We start from the raw sequence: 16,600 nt of genomic DNA on the forward strand, positions 1-16,600 counted from the left end.
TGTCTCACTGCAACCTCATCATCTAATCTCTAAGAAGAGAAAGATACAGGATGGTTATAGATGATGTGATCAAATGAGAAAGCAGTCCTGCTTGCCTGAATTGGTATGGACTGAAATATTACTTCATCATCCACAAGGAAACCAAGAGTAAATAGAAGTTTTTCAGAGCAATGAAGTGACTTTAGGAACTTGGTTTGTCACTAGCATTTTTTTCTCTACCAAGGGTACCTATCAAAGGGCAGTTATACCTCTCCAGATACCTGTGGCTGCTCAGCCTGCTATACCACTTTTAATGTGGAAAGTAGACATTATCAGGGTCAGGAACCTGGGGTAGAGATGGTAAGAGAGGGTGGTTGGAAATAGGCGTGGAATATGGAAAAACAAATGATACATGTATGAGTGGGCCCACAATTTGCTTTCTAAATTATAGCTTTCCAAGATGTAAAAAAGGGGGGAAGGACAGAAACTTATAAACACTTATAACCACAATAGGTTTCTACTGAGGGTGATAGGTACAGGGTGGCTGTTTGGAAGGGGCACCTTCTCATTCATAGATCTCCTAGTCCACAGACACAAAGGACACAATATGTCTCTCTGATAAGTAGGAAGGGGGCTAAGCTGAGGGGTATTGTGGGGCTGGGCCCTAGCTCATTTCCCTTATTCACATTTTTTTCATCTTCATGGCTATAATTAAAAGGCTGTGTCCACAGTCTTCCCCTTCACACAGAGGCACACAAAGGGCTCAGAGGCAGGGAACATGAGTGGGGATACTTGCTCTCAGTTCCATACAAGATTCAGTGACTCTGGTCTTGAATGCAGAGAATGGAGATATCTTGATACTTCAGCTGACTAAGAGATGGGAAACCAAGCTGTTTCCTGTGAAAGACATGATTCCAATGGAGAGGATCTTATTTTGAGAAAAAAAAAATCTTGTTTCTCTTTGTTCACTTTGCTAACAGATTGTATCTTTAATATTAATAGGAGGGTATTCACTTAAGGCTTTAATGGCTGTTATTGAATACAATAGCCAGCTACTATAAACTTAATAAGCCTCAAGTTTATTAAAGCTAAAATGTCTTCTGTAGAATGAAAAACCCAACTCTTTGATAAATCTATCCCCGTCTCAGTTGCTCCAGAGAATCAATGTGTCTATGAGACTAGTGTTTGCTCTGAATAAGTGGGTCTCTGACTCTGGTGCCTTTGCTTGGGTTCTTTTTCCTTTTGTTTGCCTTGTCCAACTCCAGTGTGTTAGGCTTTATTTTATCATATTTTATTTCATTACTATTCTTTAGAAAGCTGTTTGTTTTTAAATGAGAAACAGGAAAGGAGTGGATCCAGATTTGTAAGGAAGGAGGGGACAACCAGGAGGAGTAGAGGGACCAGGAGCCATAATCAGGATACAGCAATTGAGGGGGATAGAAACAAAAGTTCAAATTTACAAAAAAAGAAAAAAAAGAAAAGAACAAATGGATACAAGGGAGGGGGGAAAAGCCAAGAAACTTGCATGCCCATAATGCACAATGCAGACAGAAGGCCATTCTATCATTGTAGAATTCTTTCTCAGAATTTCTCTCTGGTACAACAGCAGGAAGTACTTTCAAGTGATGGAAAAAAAAGAATTTTCTAAAGAAATGACACAATTTCTATAAGAGACAGTTTCCCTTTGAAGTCAACTTGTTTTGACTCACCTGTGGACTACAACCATGAGAACTCCCAGTCTGCACTCTGAGAGCCTCCTTCCACTGCTTATTAATCATGAAATGTAGATCAGATCTGTAAGCTTTAAATTTTAATTTTCTTTATTTATTGTGGGGGCAGTGGAGGGGGAGGCAGGTGGGGAGACAATGGGGAGATAGGGAGAGGGAGAGGGGGAGAGACAGCACGTGAAGGGGAGAAGAAGGGGAGGAGGAGGAGGGAGGGACAAATGGACAGACAGACAAGGCGTCTTTTAGGAGTTGGTTCTTTCCTTCTACATATGGATTCTGGGGATTGAACTCAGGCCAGCAGACTGTGGCAAGCGCCTTTACCCACCAAGCAATCTCATCAGCCCTCTACCCCTCTTAGACTGTGTTTTCTGAATCATAAGAAACGAGTAAGTACCCATGAGAGTCATTCACTCCTCTTGCTTCCCCATTTTGCCATGTAGCATATGAAGACGGGCAAGAGCAGCCTTCTTCTCTTCTGTGTCTCTTACACATAGCAAGAAATCAGGAACAAACACAGTAGGTGCTTAGTAAGTATTGAATTTGTGAATTCCATAAATCACACTTAGGTAAATGAATTCTTCCATTAAGTTGATGAGACCATATTCTCTGGCATGATCATACTGCAGGGCTATACAGTAAGATTTGGGCTTTTTATGTCTGAGCCAGAATCAGAGCATTCCAGTAGATGAGATGGATTATGATCAAGGTTCCAAAGGAACTGTGGGATAATAAACATCACAGAATAGATTCAAGCCTGAGGTAGAGGCTTTAGATGAAACACTACAGAAGGAAGGTTTTAGAGTCTTAGGTCTGCAGTACCAACAACTCACTGGAGTCATTTGCATATGTAAATAAAAGAAGATCAAGGCACGTAGTAGCCAATGGGTCTTCTGCACTGTGCTGATGTCAGTACCGAAAAGTCCCTCCTTCCTGGAGACCTCCAAGCCTCAGACACTCTGAATTTGTTAAGGATAAAAGTCTCCTTTCCATTTTCCATACAAAGACAAGAAAATAACCAGAGACAGTGAGGTAGCAGTCCTGGCACACACTGAGGAACCAGAGCTACACAGGAGGGAATAGGTCACAGCAGGCCAAATTATCCTCCTAAAAGACCATAGAAAGCTAAAGAAGTTTGAAAAGCTTCATAGATCTGGGGAAAAAGAACTAAATGTTCTGACTTTTCCAGAAAAGGGAGAGTTCCTGGGATAGCAGTTCATGACCAACAGCCCCCTTTCCTGTCCTGGAATAGAAAAGGTTCTGAGTAGGATGCTGTACTGGCTAGTTTTGTGTCAACTTGACACAGGCTGGAGTTATCACAGAGATAGGAAATGCCTCCACGAGATCCAGCTGTAAGTGGATCAAATAGTGATCAAGGGGGGAGGTCCCCTTGTGGGTGGTACCATCTCTGGGCTGGTAGTCTTGGTTCTATAAGAGAGTAGGCCGAGAAAGCCAGGGGAAGCAAGCCAGTAAAGAACATCCCTCCATGGCCTCTGCATCAGCTCCTGCTTCCTGACCTGCTTAAGTTCCAGTCCTGACTTCCTTGGTGATGAACAGCAGTATGAAAGTGTAAATTGAATAAACCCTTTCCACCCTAACTGGCTTCTTGGTCATGATGTTTTGTCCAGGAATAGAAACCCTGACTAAGACAGATGGAGAGAGAAAAACTAGAGAAATGATTTGAATAGAGAGGCTCATCAGAGAAACAAATTCTACAGCAAACTGATGAAATGGTTATTTGAGAATGAATAAAAGTAAAAGATACTAAATTTAGACTCTAATATATGTATCATATGTCAGATTAGACCCAAAGAAAACACAATACAGAATAGAGTGTGTCAGAAAACATGGGAGCTAGAGTAGAGAGAAGATAGATGAATGATCAAGCAGGGCAAGCTTCAGAAGAACTGGGTGTGGTGGTATATGTGCATCAGAGGCAGTGGTCTCTGTGAGTTTGAGGCCAGCTTTATCTCCAAATGGAACTCTAAGCCAGCCAGCCCTTTTTTCATGTCTCAAAACATGAAAAAAAAAAAAAAGCAATAACAATATCCAATCCCACATCAAACAAACAAAAAACCCCCACGGTGCCTTAAAAACATAAGCAAATATGTATGAACATAAAGTCTTAGAATAATCCAGAGAAGCAGACTACAGTACAAAGTATCTATTAAGTGGATTTCACCCATGGAAATACAAAAGAAATCAATACAACTCTGTCTGGACTTTCATGTGCTATCAAAATATGCCTGAAACATAAAAATGAAATAAGACTAATCCTTGTAAATAAAGGGTGAGAAAAATTGTGTTCATCTGTGAGGAAGAAGATGGCTCTTGAGTTGTGAGAATGGATGAAAGAATGAAGACCACTGAAATGTGAGGTCTGAGGACAGGCGAGCCGACACCAACCGGAAACTAAAGTATCCTGGAATTTGTATGGAAAGTCTAGCAGTCTGTCTCAGATGTGATGCAGACCTGAGATGAAGACCTCTCCACTGAAGTCCTTCATGGAGAGGGTAAAACTGTTAAGATGCAAGAGTAAAAGTAACTGTGATTCATCAATGTGCATGGCATAGTCCAGGCTGACCTTGGAAAGAGGAGCCAACGAACATGCCACTTACACACGAAGAGGATGAAATAGAGGAGCAATTTCCCATCATTAATAGATGCACAGTGACTCTTGGAAGGAATGAGATTAGGGATTCCACAATCTACTGAGACAACTCGGACCCACACAGAAAGTCATGCATGCAGGTTCACTACATAAGTTCACCACATAAGGTTGTAAAAACAAGCACAGAAGCTCAATTAGTCTCACGATGCTCCAGGGAGCCCAGGGCATTTTAGTGGTCCAGAACAATAGAGCCATTAATCTCAAGGAACAGGGGGTTTATTTCAAAGTAAAAAGAGCAAAAATAAGCTATTTTCTGTATGGACACATAGAAAAAAAGGACAGCATTAGAGCAATGTTCATAAGATTAAAAAGCATTACAGAGGCTGAAGGTCTGAGAGAATGTTTCCACAGAGGAAGAGGGATGCTAACTGTTTTTCTCCCTTTTCCCCAAAGTCACGTTTGGGGAACCATTGCATCACATCTGGAAATCTATCACCTGGCTCATACATTCCTGAGAACAGGACATCCTCCGAGGTCAGACTCACTGTTTCCTTTTGAGCCCAATTCAGCCTTTAATTGCAAAACCAATGCACTGGCAAACCACAAGGACATGGCCAGTGTACACTGGAGACTGAAATCTTAGTGTCTTGGCTTTCCAGAGGCAATGGTCGATCCAGGTTATGTGGGAGGGGTGGGATGGTGAATTGTCACTTTTGTGACTCCCAAGGAATGAAAGCTTTCCATCCTACCACTAGGTGGTTCTTCCTTGGGTCATATTTTTTTTTTACAAAGTAATACAATATGAAGTGACCAAAGACATAAAGGATCCCTGCCCAAAAGGAGACCAGCCCCAGACCAGTCCACACTATAACACTAAGAATCCCTTCACTTAAGGATTCACTCAATTGAAATGACTGAAAGGTCACTTATGCGTGGAGCCAACAAACTTACATTCTCTGAGGACAAAGCAATTATGATCTCTTCGTAGGGCCTTCTCACTGCCAGGGCACATAATGAAGGAATTAAAAATCACATCAGCACCATCTCCTATGTCTTTTCATCTGCTGGAAATTGAACAAGATACCGCATTCTCCCAACTGGTACCACAGTTGCCTGTGCCTGTTTACCTGCTTTCTGTCTCAGTTTCTTTGCTTGTTACTCTTGATAAAATACTTGGACAAAAGCAACTGAAGACAGAACGGCATCAATTTAGTTCACAGTTCAACATATCTAGCTCAGAGAGAAGTCAAGGTAGTGGGATCCTGAAGCATCCTGCCACATGATTTCTACAGTCAGGAGAGAGCAGTGAACAAGTGATGCTAGTGTTCAGTCCAGGACTTCCCACTGAGGGTGAGAATCCCTGATGCATTCCTATACCAACTCCATAGGCAAGATAACCACACACACACACACACACACACACACACACACACACACACACACATACACACACACACACACACANCACACACACACACACACACACACACACACACACACACACATACACACACACACACACACAGGCAGTCCAAGAGGTCCATCTCCCGGGTGAATCTATATTGTGACAAGCATACAGTTGCCATTAGAACTACACCTCTCATGTAGGGTGATGGATTCTGTGAAGGCAGAGACTTTATTCACAATCCCTGTCATGTAGTCTCAGAACCTGGCACTACATAAGTACTTAGCAGAGAGTCGAGGGATAAAAAGCGAGAGGTAGGGAAACAGGAACACTTTGAACAAAGCAGTAAGTGTTCTCTGTTAACTTCCCGAAATAGAATTTTTACTTATTTTCTAAGTAGAGAAAGAAAGGACAGATGGAGACTGTGACCAGAGATCAAGCTTGAAAAGCCAAGGTTCAGATCACTGCTCAGTTAGTCTTCCTAGGCTGTAAGGGAAGAGTATAGAACCCTATGCGGCATGCAAATGCTACTGAAGGGTTCAAACTCTAAATTCAAATTTATCTTTTCTCCTTCCCTGCCTTCCTACTCCTAAAGCAACAGTGGAGCTCAAGTCCTCATTATTATCGATCTCATTCTTATGCTGCACAGAGAGCTTGCGTTTGTCTATAATGTGTTTTCATTGGAAATCATTATTTATCTTTTAAAATTCATCTATAAAATTGCTTCTGCTTTGAAATTATCCCCAGGCGCAATTGCTTTCCTTCCCCCTCTCTGTTCTCATTAGTCCGTGTGCCCACATTTATTATAACACTTGTCAGCCTCATTTTTAATCACTTGTCTTTAGTTTCTTCACTAGGAAGCACATGGGAGGCAAAAAAACTTTCGGGATAGCATTTGAAATATAAATAAAGAAAAAAAAAAAAAAAAAAAAAAAAAAAAAACAACCAAGAACTCTCTAATGCAAACCCTGTGTTTTCTATGTCTTTAGTTCTAGAATTTCTGTGGCCCCTAAAATGAACTAAACAAGTGCTGGACAAAGCTGGTATGGGTTAGACTCTCACAAAGAACCTAGAGAGATGGAGGTAAGAGAGATATGAGCCAGAACACGGAATGTCCTAGTTAGATTTCTGTTGCTGTAATCATATACTGACTGAAACCAACTTAGGCAGAAAAGGGTTTATTTCAAATCATAATTTATAGTATACCACTAAGGGAACCTAGGGCCATAACTCAAGACAGGAACCTAGAACTGGGAATCGAAGCAGAGACCATAAAGGAACACTGCTTTCTGTCTACCCCCTTGCATTGCTTAAGCTTTTTTCCTATATATCTAAGCCTTATATGGTTTGGGATGACACTGACCACATGGGGATGGGTCTTCCTATAGAAATGAGCAATTAAGAAAATGTCTTGCAGACATGCTCACAGGCAAATCTGATAGAGGTAATTTCCCAGTTCCCAGGTAATTTAAGGTTACATAATTTTGAACAAAACTTTTCTAGCATATTGTATAACCATACTATCGCGAACACAAATGGCACCAAGATTTCATTATCCCCTTTTGTATTAAGAAATGCCTACCAAACTAAGAAAAATTGCTGAAGACAGTAATACTAATGGTGAGCATAAGAAAAGCATCTTAGGATCCTGATGCGCTGCTTCAAAAGGGGATACTAAAGGCTTGCATAGCTTTGAGCTATAGTTCTGTAAAAGAGAACATACTTCATCATTTGAATAAATGTGTGGGAATTATATTGTGAAGTGGTGATTTATACACTACCCATGAGAACATACACTGTGTGGAAGACAGTATGGGAGGTCCTCAAAAATCTAAAACCAAAAAAAAAAAAAAAAAAAAAAAAAAAAAAAAAAAAAAAGCAATACAATAATCATAGCCTTGAATATAGAGATGAAGAAGACATATCAGAATGGCAAAGTTTTCCATATTCTAGCACTATTCCTAATATCCAAGATACGCAATCAACCTAAATGTTCCTCAATAGCTGGATAGATAAGTAAAATGTATGTACCAATAAATTGCTACCAACTTAAATGGAACTAGAAAATGCTTTGTTCAGTGAAATAAGCCACATGCAGAAACACAAACACCATGTGATGTCACTCATATAAACAATTTTTTAAAATAAGTCTCATAGGACCTGAGAAGTGATGACCAGACTTTGAAGGGGACATAGACAGATATTGATTAAGAGGTACTGTTACAGTTTCATTTCTGCTGCTATGGCTAAAACACTCTAACCAAAACAATATAGAGGATGAAATGGTTTACTTGACTTACAGTTTTCCATGCTATTGTCCATCCTTTTTGGGAAGTCAAGACAGGAACTCAGGCAGTTGGTCACATCACAGCTACAGCCAAGTGTAGAGAAAAAAGAATTCACTCATGTATCCTCCTTGCTTAACAGAGCCAGATTTCTTTATTCTCACAGTTCAGGGGTCAGCCTAGGGAATGATGCTGCCCACAGTGGGGTGGGCCAATTAACAATCAAGGTAGTTCCCCAAGGACATTTACATAGCCAAGGTGATCTAGATCATTCCTTAATAGAAGAAACTCTTCCCAGGTCATTCTAAATTGTGTCAAGTTGATAATTAAAATTAACCAGTCTAGGTACAATTGCTACAGTTAAACAAAAAAATAACTCATTGTCATCTGTGGCACAACAAAGCAAATACAATTAATAATAATGCTTTGTATGCAGTAAAGAAGAAAGGATTTTGAATATATTCATTTCAAATAAATGAAAGAAGCATAAGGTGACATATATGCTAACTAACCTTATTACCAAATGTATACATTAATCAAAACATCACATTATGCCTCATAAATATATACAAAACATAAAAATCAAACAAGAAATTACTGTGCATTCATTAAGAAGTAAGAATTATTATCAAGTGGGTTATCAAAACCACCACATCAGTGTTCTCCCTTCCTGGACACAAGTGTATCACCTGCACCAAGTCTCTATTAGGTATTAACTTTATGCCTAAATTCTAAGCCAGTGGACTCTGGGTAGAAGAGAATACACTCTGCTTCCAAGCCTGGACCATTCAAACCTGCCATGTAATCCTTCACATAGTGCCTTTCATTCACATGTGGCAAAACACCCTTACCAACACAATACAGAGGAGGGAAGGGTTTATATGACTTACAGTTCCAGGTTATTGTCCATCTTTTCTGGGAAGTTAAGACAGGAACTCAAGCAGTTGGCTATATCACAGTCAGAGGCAAGATTGGAGAAAAAAAGAATTCACCTACATAGCCTGCTTGCTTAATGGAGCCAGTTTTCTTTACTCAGACAAGGGCAGATATGGTCAAGAGCCATGGTAGACAAGCGAACAGTGAGTGCATGAGAGTATACTCAGCCTTGGAAACATCCTGTAGATGATTTCTTCCACTTAGTTTCTACAAACCCATCACATGTGATACAAACTGTGAAGACCCTATATCTCAACAGGACACTGGTTCTCTTTTGGAATCTCAGCACTTGGAAGACCAAGGAGGATGGGTCATGAGTTCAAGGCCAGCTTGGGCTAGACCGTGAAATTTTATGTCAAAAGTAAGTAATAATCACACTTCCCAGTAGCTTCAAATAGAAAACCTTTCCCCTTTTGGCAATTTGCCCATAATACAGACAAATTTAGTACATGATTCACCCCCCCGCCCTCCTCGGAGATTAATTCTGGCAAAGTTTCCTATGTTGGTTAGTTTTAATTGTCAACTTGACACAAGTTAGAATTATCTGGGGAGAGAGTCTTCATGAACAATTCTATAGATCAGGTTGGACTCTAAGCACATCTATAGAGGGTCTTGGCCGCTAATTGGTATAGAAAGACCCACTCTGGATGTGGGTGGCATCATTTCAGGGGCTGGACCCTGTACTGTAAGAGAGTAAAGAAAGGTAGCAGCTGACCACAAGAGAGCAAGCTCTTGTCTATACCTGTGGTGGGACCAGCCGACTCATGTGCCTGCGCNCTATACCTGTGGTGGGACCAGCCGACTCATGTGCCTGCGCTGACCATAAGAGAGCAAGCTCTTGTCTATACCTGTGGTGGGACCAGCCGACTCATATGCCTGTGCTGACCATAAGAGAGCAAGCTCTTGACTATACCTGTGGTGGGACCAGCCAACTCATATGCCTGCCTCCATGATTTCTTTGAAATTACTGAATGTAACCTGAAATTGTAAGTTAAAATAATCCGCTTCTTTCTCTGAGTTGCTTTTAGTCAGGGAACATTGTCACAGTGACAGAAATAAAACTAGAATACCCCCTTTACATGAAAAAGAGGCTAAGATTTCTCTCTCTCTCTCTCTCTCTCTCTCTCTCTCTCTCTCTCTCTCTCTCTCTCTCTCTCTCTCACTGACTCAGGCTTTGGAGTTGATCGTTCCATTTTGCCAAGGAGACTGGACAGAAAGGAAAGAGGCAACAACTTCAGAGCATGTCCTTTCAATTGCATGAGAGCAGTGTGGAAGGTATAAACAATTGCCATGGTGAGTTGGAGGCTTAACAATGGATCTTTGAGGCTGAATGTCCTGTGGTTTGGTGGTGTGATTTTTTTTTTCAGTCCTTCAGTTGTAGCCCTGGGATCTGGGATCTCTGCCATAGAGCATTCTTCTCCATAGCATGGGTCTATGCTATTCAGAGCATACTTCTAGGACACCTAACAAATGTCTCTGGGCCTCAGCGCCGTCAACTGTGCGGTGAGTGAGGTCCGAATCAGTAGACTTAGATACCACTCCCATCTCAGTGAGCATCCCTCGATAAATTCAACTCTGTGTGCCTGCATGTGTCCCAGTGCCCTCTGGTTTCTTGATGGATGTCACAAGAGAAATTCTCTCACTGGACAGGAGGGAGGATCCTTGCTTGACGTCTTACCCTTCAAAGTTGTTTCCAAGCCAAAGATTTTTGAGATGACTTTGTGGCGAGGAAGACCATGAGTCACACTGAGCTTACTAATTCTATTTCTGGAAACCACGGGAGGTGGTGTGGTGTTGTGGAGAACAACAGAGCACTGCAGTCCCTCTGGCCTGGGATTGGATCTTGATTCAAGCTCACCAGCTTTGTGGGACTAAAGTAGTACTCCGACTCTGGGTCTCACTCCCTTTCCCTGTGAAATGGGTTGTTGAGTTGTTAAAAAAAAGACTCATAATAGAGCATCAGGACACTATATGCTGCATGGACAGGACAGAACCTTCTGGAACATACTGCCAGGAAGTGTCATGGTCCTGAAGTTTCGCAGATCCTCAAGACGTAGGACACCATATTGTTTCCATCTTCAGTGTTGCCTTCTAGTAACACTGTAAGAATGTAATTGTATACTTGCCTTAATGGTCAAAGATACCCAATACATTATCCAGAAAAAAAAATTGCTTCAATTATACCATTTAACCCTCAGTATCTCACATCTAACATAGAAACAATAACTGCTTCATTGTTTGCCGAGAGTTAAAACAAATTGTAGGTAAACTTGTTGCGTCTGAATAGGGTTTGAATGCATCTATCCTTTTAGAGATCAGATAGGTGCTATGTAACTACTGTATGCCACATGAGCTCTGTTTATAAAAATGCTAACTGCTATTTATTGAATTCTTCTGTGGTCCAGGGGTTAACAAAATGTTCTATACATTTTTCAAAGCAACATCCTGAGAAGGTTCCGTTGCTTTAATTTTGAAAATGAGGAATGTGTTCTTTAGGTAGTTAAAGTAACCTTCCCTGGATACAATTCCCCCTGGATACAGTTCTGGGTCTCCAGCTACAAAGTCTGTGCCTTCCCCAATCCACGAGCCTTTGCTCTTGTTCTTTACTGCACAGACAGTCACACAGGACTCCTGCCCTTGGGAAGAACATGGAGATTGGATAGAACTGTCTTGAGGCTGACTCTTTCAGTTGGGGTGGAGATGCGGTACCTGTTCAAGCTGAGTTTCCCCTAAACTCAGTCACAGAGCTAGAGATGGAGAATTGGGCATTAAATTCCTTTTGTCTTAATGAAATACCTAACAGGAAGGAGGGGAGGAAAACACGTCATTGTCAACCAAGAGGCATGGCAAGTTTCCAGAGCAGCACTAGTTCGAAAAGAGAATCCCAAGCCCTACAAAACCAGAGTGAGTTTCTGATCTAAAGCAAAGCATGGCCGCCATGCTATTTTTGCCCCTGCAAATGTGAAACCACCATTTACAGAGGACAAGTAACATATTCTCAAGCTTTGTCATCTGCTTTCTTTTCCTTGGACTATCGGTAGTTCTTCTGACAACTCTGGGACCCACTGACTTAGACTAGTGATCCCGGGGAACTGCTATTGGTGAACCTCAAACCAGATAGATACCTTACATGGAAGTAGTCACCAGGGGAGGGATGGGTGGCATCTACATGCCAAGGCACAAGGTTGAATCAGCAACCTGTGCTCTTACGTTTAGACATAAAGCCCAGACAGACAGTGTGACACCTGTCTTTCACACCAGAAAACCAGGGTCTAACATCTGCTCTGGTGGCTTCATTCTGCCTTGTGGCTTTGAGCTGGCTAGTTCCTTCCTCTTTTCAGCCTCTGGGTCTTCCATTCTGAAGCTCTCCACCAGCCACCAAGTCTCTGATTATCTCTGTGACTCTCCGTCTTTTAATTTCGATTTTAGGTCTCCTTTGCAAGTTTGCATGGCATTTCTTTATCCACATACTTCTACTAACGTGTTTCTTGAGATTTTTTTTTTTCCATTTGTGTGTAGTATCTACTGATCTCCCCAGCAGGAAAGACCTTCACAGAGTTTCCTATCTTAAGTGCATTTAAGATTTAATGTACTTAATGTATTTAATCTTCCCCAAGGAAGAGACCCAGGATGGTTATAATGATCAGATTCAAATTCTGCATGTCCATTCTTTTAGGCATTGGAGGTCACCAAATGTCAGACACGGCCAAGGTTCTCAGAAGACCTGTAAGTTAACAGACTGATTAACAGAAAGCTCTATGGACTTCACAAACAAGTCACAATTTCTAGACCTCCTTAGAAGCCATCTAGACACACAGTCCCTCAGAGATAACTATTATCAAATGCTCTTCTTTCCCATTCTTAATTGTGCTGAGATCCTGAGATGTTACAGCCCATCTCCCACCCCAGAGAGAGTCCAGTAGGAAGTGTGTACAAAGGTCTGTGCTTAAGTCCCCACCTCCCACCTGCCTCTGACACTCAGTCTCGGAGTAGGCTTGAGGTAGTCACTTCTGAAGGAAGCGCTGAGACGGGGGTCGGGTGGCTAATCCCATTGTATCAGCTTTCATGGGAAGTAATTCACACAATGTACAGTTATATTAATTATTAACTGCTACATTTCAGCCCCAGCATACCTGCTAAGCAAAGTCTCTACCATAGAGCTAGGCTCTCATCTTCTGCAGAAGGCTTTCAGAGGCAGGCTGAGATGCTTACCTCTGCCAATTAACAGGACCCTAAGCCATCTCCTCCGGCCTCTTTTTGGTATAGCTTTGACTGTGTAGCTGGCTTAAGCCAAGCTCGTAGTCACATAGTCACACCAGGCCTGCTGGGCAGCGCTGATTTGCAAACCCTGGTCTCTAGCTGGCTTTTGGAATGAGTAGCCCTGACCTTCTCATGCCTGTTCAGCTAGTGTGGGGCAGGAAGGGGAAGGGTGGAGGAGAGTTCCCACCCTTTCCTGCATAACAACACGAGACCTCAAACGTGCACCAGCTACCCAAACAGCCAACAAAAGAACACTGTCTTCATGTGCCTTGTGTTTCTCCTTGCCCGATTCCTCACTTGAAATCATCCTTTAAATCCTTAAATTGTGCTTTTAAAAAAGGCTCTTTCAACAAGGCAAAATTGCCTCATTATTTGCAAGAATGTATCCACAATACAAAAATAGTATATGAAAGAAAAGCTGCATCAATTAATATCTACATCTTACTCAGCTCTAGACAATAATTGCTAAAAAGAATGATTTCTACTAATTTAACATATTATCTGGGGTATGAAGAATCTTTCCTCCATATGGAGAGAAAAGAAGCACTCAGATTGGTCTGGGCAGTCCATGAGCCTTCTACCTGGACCGTGTATTATTATTATTATTATTATTATTATTATTATAAATAACCCTGCTTATTATACTTCAAGAGGCTCCAGACAAAAAAATCAGCAAGTTGTCTGCTGATGAATCACTGATAGCAAAGGCTGCAGACAGGGGAAGCGGCTGCCACCTTTAGGGAAGACATAGCAGACTGCAGGAAGGGAGCCAGAAAGCCCCAAGAATTGCCTCTTGGAGGCCTGTTTGACTTTCTCTAGCTTGTACTGTTCAGTTTCCTCACCCGGACACTGGAGAGAAGGCTCTGCCGCTTATGTCTCTGGAGCTGTGGATTGGCATTCGGACATTTCTCCGTGTCTCCTGATGAAGCCGGGACTCGGCTACGGTGGTTCTCACAGGAGTGCACACAGGCAGGGGGACTCTGGTATGCCATGACTTTCTCCTTCCTAACTTAGCTTTGTTTCTGAATCCAAGCTTTAATGAATGAATGAATTTACTATGTGCAGGGAGAAAGTCGCAAAGTCTGCCGTTACACCCACTTGCATCCCCAGTTCATGCCCGGTGCCCCTCTCCTTCCCACCCAGCTTGCTCAGATTTCATGTGTCAAGCTTATCGGGCTCCCACATTCCTTGCATGATCAGAAGAGAAACCGAAATGCAGAGCAAATGACATGGAGAGAATAAAGGAGAATACAGGCTGGAGAGATGCCTGTCCTGCTAGCAGGAGAGAATGAGTTTGGACGCCAGCACCAACATAGAAAGCCAGGCTCAGAGACACTTCTGTAATATCAGATCCGGGAAAGGCGAGCAGGTGGACCCCTGAAACCCACTGCCCAGCTAGCCCAACGGAATTGATGGGTTTCAAGTTCAGTGAAAGAACCTGTTTCAAAAAGTAGCCCTGTTGCTTAGCAGTTAGGAGCACTTGTTGCTTTGCAGAGGACCTGGGGTTCAGTTTCCCAGCACCCACATAGCAGCTAACCAAGACCCATGACTCTCGTCCCAACGAATGTGATGCCCTCTTCTGTCCTATGGGGACAGCAGGCACACACACGGAGCATATACAGACATGCTGGCAAAGTACTCATACACATAAATAAAATATAATAAAATAAAATAAAATAAAATAAAATAAACTTAAAAAAAAAGTAAGCTGGGGAGCAATTGAGGATATTTAATGTCGCCCTCCGGCCTCCACATACACATGGGCAAAGCCACAAAGGATAGAAAGATATACTAGGGGCAGGGTGTCTGTGTTAAGGGTGTCTGTGTTAAGGCGGCTCCCTTGAGTATGCTGACACCCCTGTGGGTGCAAATGGAGGCCTGCGAGCTCTCTCTTCAGCCCTGCAAAGCTTGAGTTTTCTTTCCTTGGTGCTCCAGAAGATTTCCCCAAAGCCTTCTGAAGAGTTCTGTTTTAGCATCCCTAATCCTGGAGGCAAGCAGGGCCATTGGGAACATGTCCAAGGGCTAAGGCTTCCTCAGCCCACACAAGAGGCCTGGGAGGTCAGTGGGCACAGCCCCCTGCTTGTTCAGAGGGAAGGGGGTCAAGATGGAGTCTTGGCTCAGGAGGCTGTGTGAATTCAGGAAGCTGCAAGCTCAGGAGGGCCAGCCCTGAAGACGACAACAGAGCTCAGTGGTCCCCACAAGGAAACCGAGCCGTGGCTGAATGAAGGTGGACCTTTACCAAGGAGCTCATGGCTTTAGTTGTGCCTTCTCCAGATGTCTTCAGCTAAGGAGGAATCGGAGAAACAGAGCGGCCCACAGAGACCTGCTCCGAGGTAATGAGCGGAAATAGAAAATGTAATTAACATGTCTGCCCTGAGAAAGGAGAGCTAACTCTATTACCCTCGGCCTCCCTGCTTCCATTATGAATGATTGTGTTTCAATTATGATCCCAAAAGTATTTCCTTCAGGAAATATGTCAGGGTTCCGCAATAGGAAAGAAGGAAATGGAGCCATGAAAGTTTAATTTATTGCGGTGACTGCATTTTTAAAAAGGGGGGGAAAAAAAAGAACAGAACTGCAGGGGTTAGTGACAAACACAGCCGACTCACCTGCTGTGAGCTGGCTCTGTTTGTATAAAAGAGGCTCAGCCTGTCTAAACGCTTGTATGACGATGTAGGATGTCCCCACCCGCCAAGGCACAGTGTTGTATGCTGGCTCCTATTAGTCCCTTGTGCCTCACCTTGTGACATTTAGGAAGGCGAGCACTTGCTTTGAGGGTGATCAGCACTCTGGTACCAGCACCCTACTGGGGATACTGGCCTGAATGGGTAAGGAGAGCCCAGTGCTACTCAAATCTCAGAGTGTAATGACAGTAAAGCCCAGGCAGCTAAAGTGACAGGGATAGGAACTGACCCAAAGAGCTCCTACAGCAAGCCCATGGCAATCAATAGGTGGGGAGTCAGCTGGGGAAATCAATAGGTTACCAAGGTTCTGACTCATGCTGGCCAATGCTCCTCCCAGGGAAGACTTCATCTCTGTAGATTGCAGAGCATATGGAGATTCCTCCATCGCTGCACTCATTCTTTCATTCATTCGTTCATTCATTCGTTCATTCATTCATTCTTTCATTCATTCATTTATTCATTCATTCATTCATTCATGTTTCAACACAAAGGTGAGGCTAGGAATCCCACCAAGCAGGAAGTCTGGACAAACATGGAAGTGGGGCTAAACCATGTTTTTAAGAGGTTCTGGGGTCTTGGATACTGTTAGCATTCCTTCTGAGTTATGCTCAACAGTTACATGGCAATAGCCAGTTAGGCCTGGCTTGCTATAAAAGGGGCCAAACTCCTCGCTCTGCTCTCTCTCTCTCTCTCTCTCTCTCTCTCTCTCTCTCTCT

The sequence above is a fragment of the Mus pahari genome, chromosome 7 (assembly GCF_900095145.1).
Source record: "Mus pahari chromosome 7, PAHARI_EIJ_v1.1, whole genome shotgun sequence".
NCBI classification, from domain to species: Eukaryota; Metazoa; Chordata; class Mammalia; order Rodentia; family Muridae; genus Mus; species Mus pahari.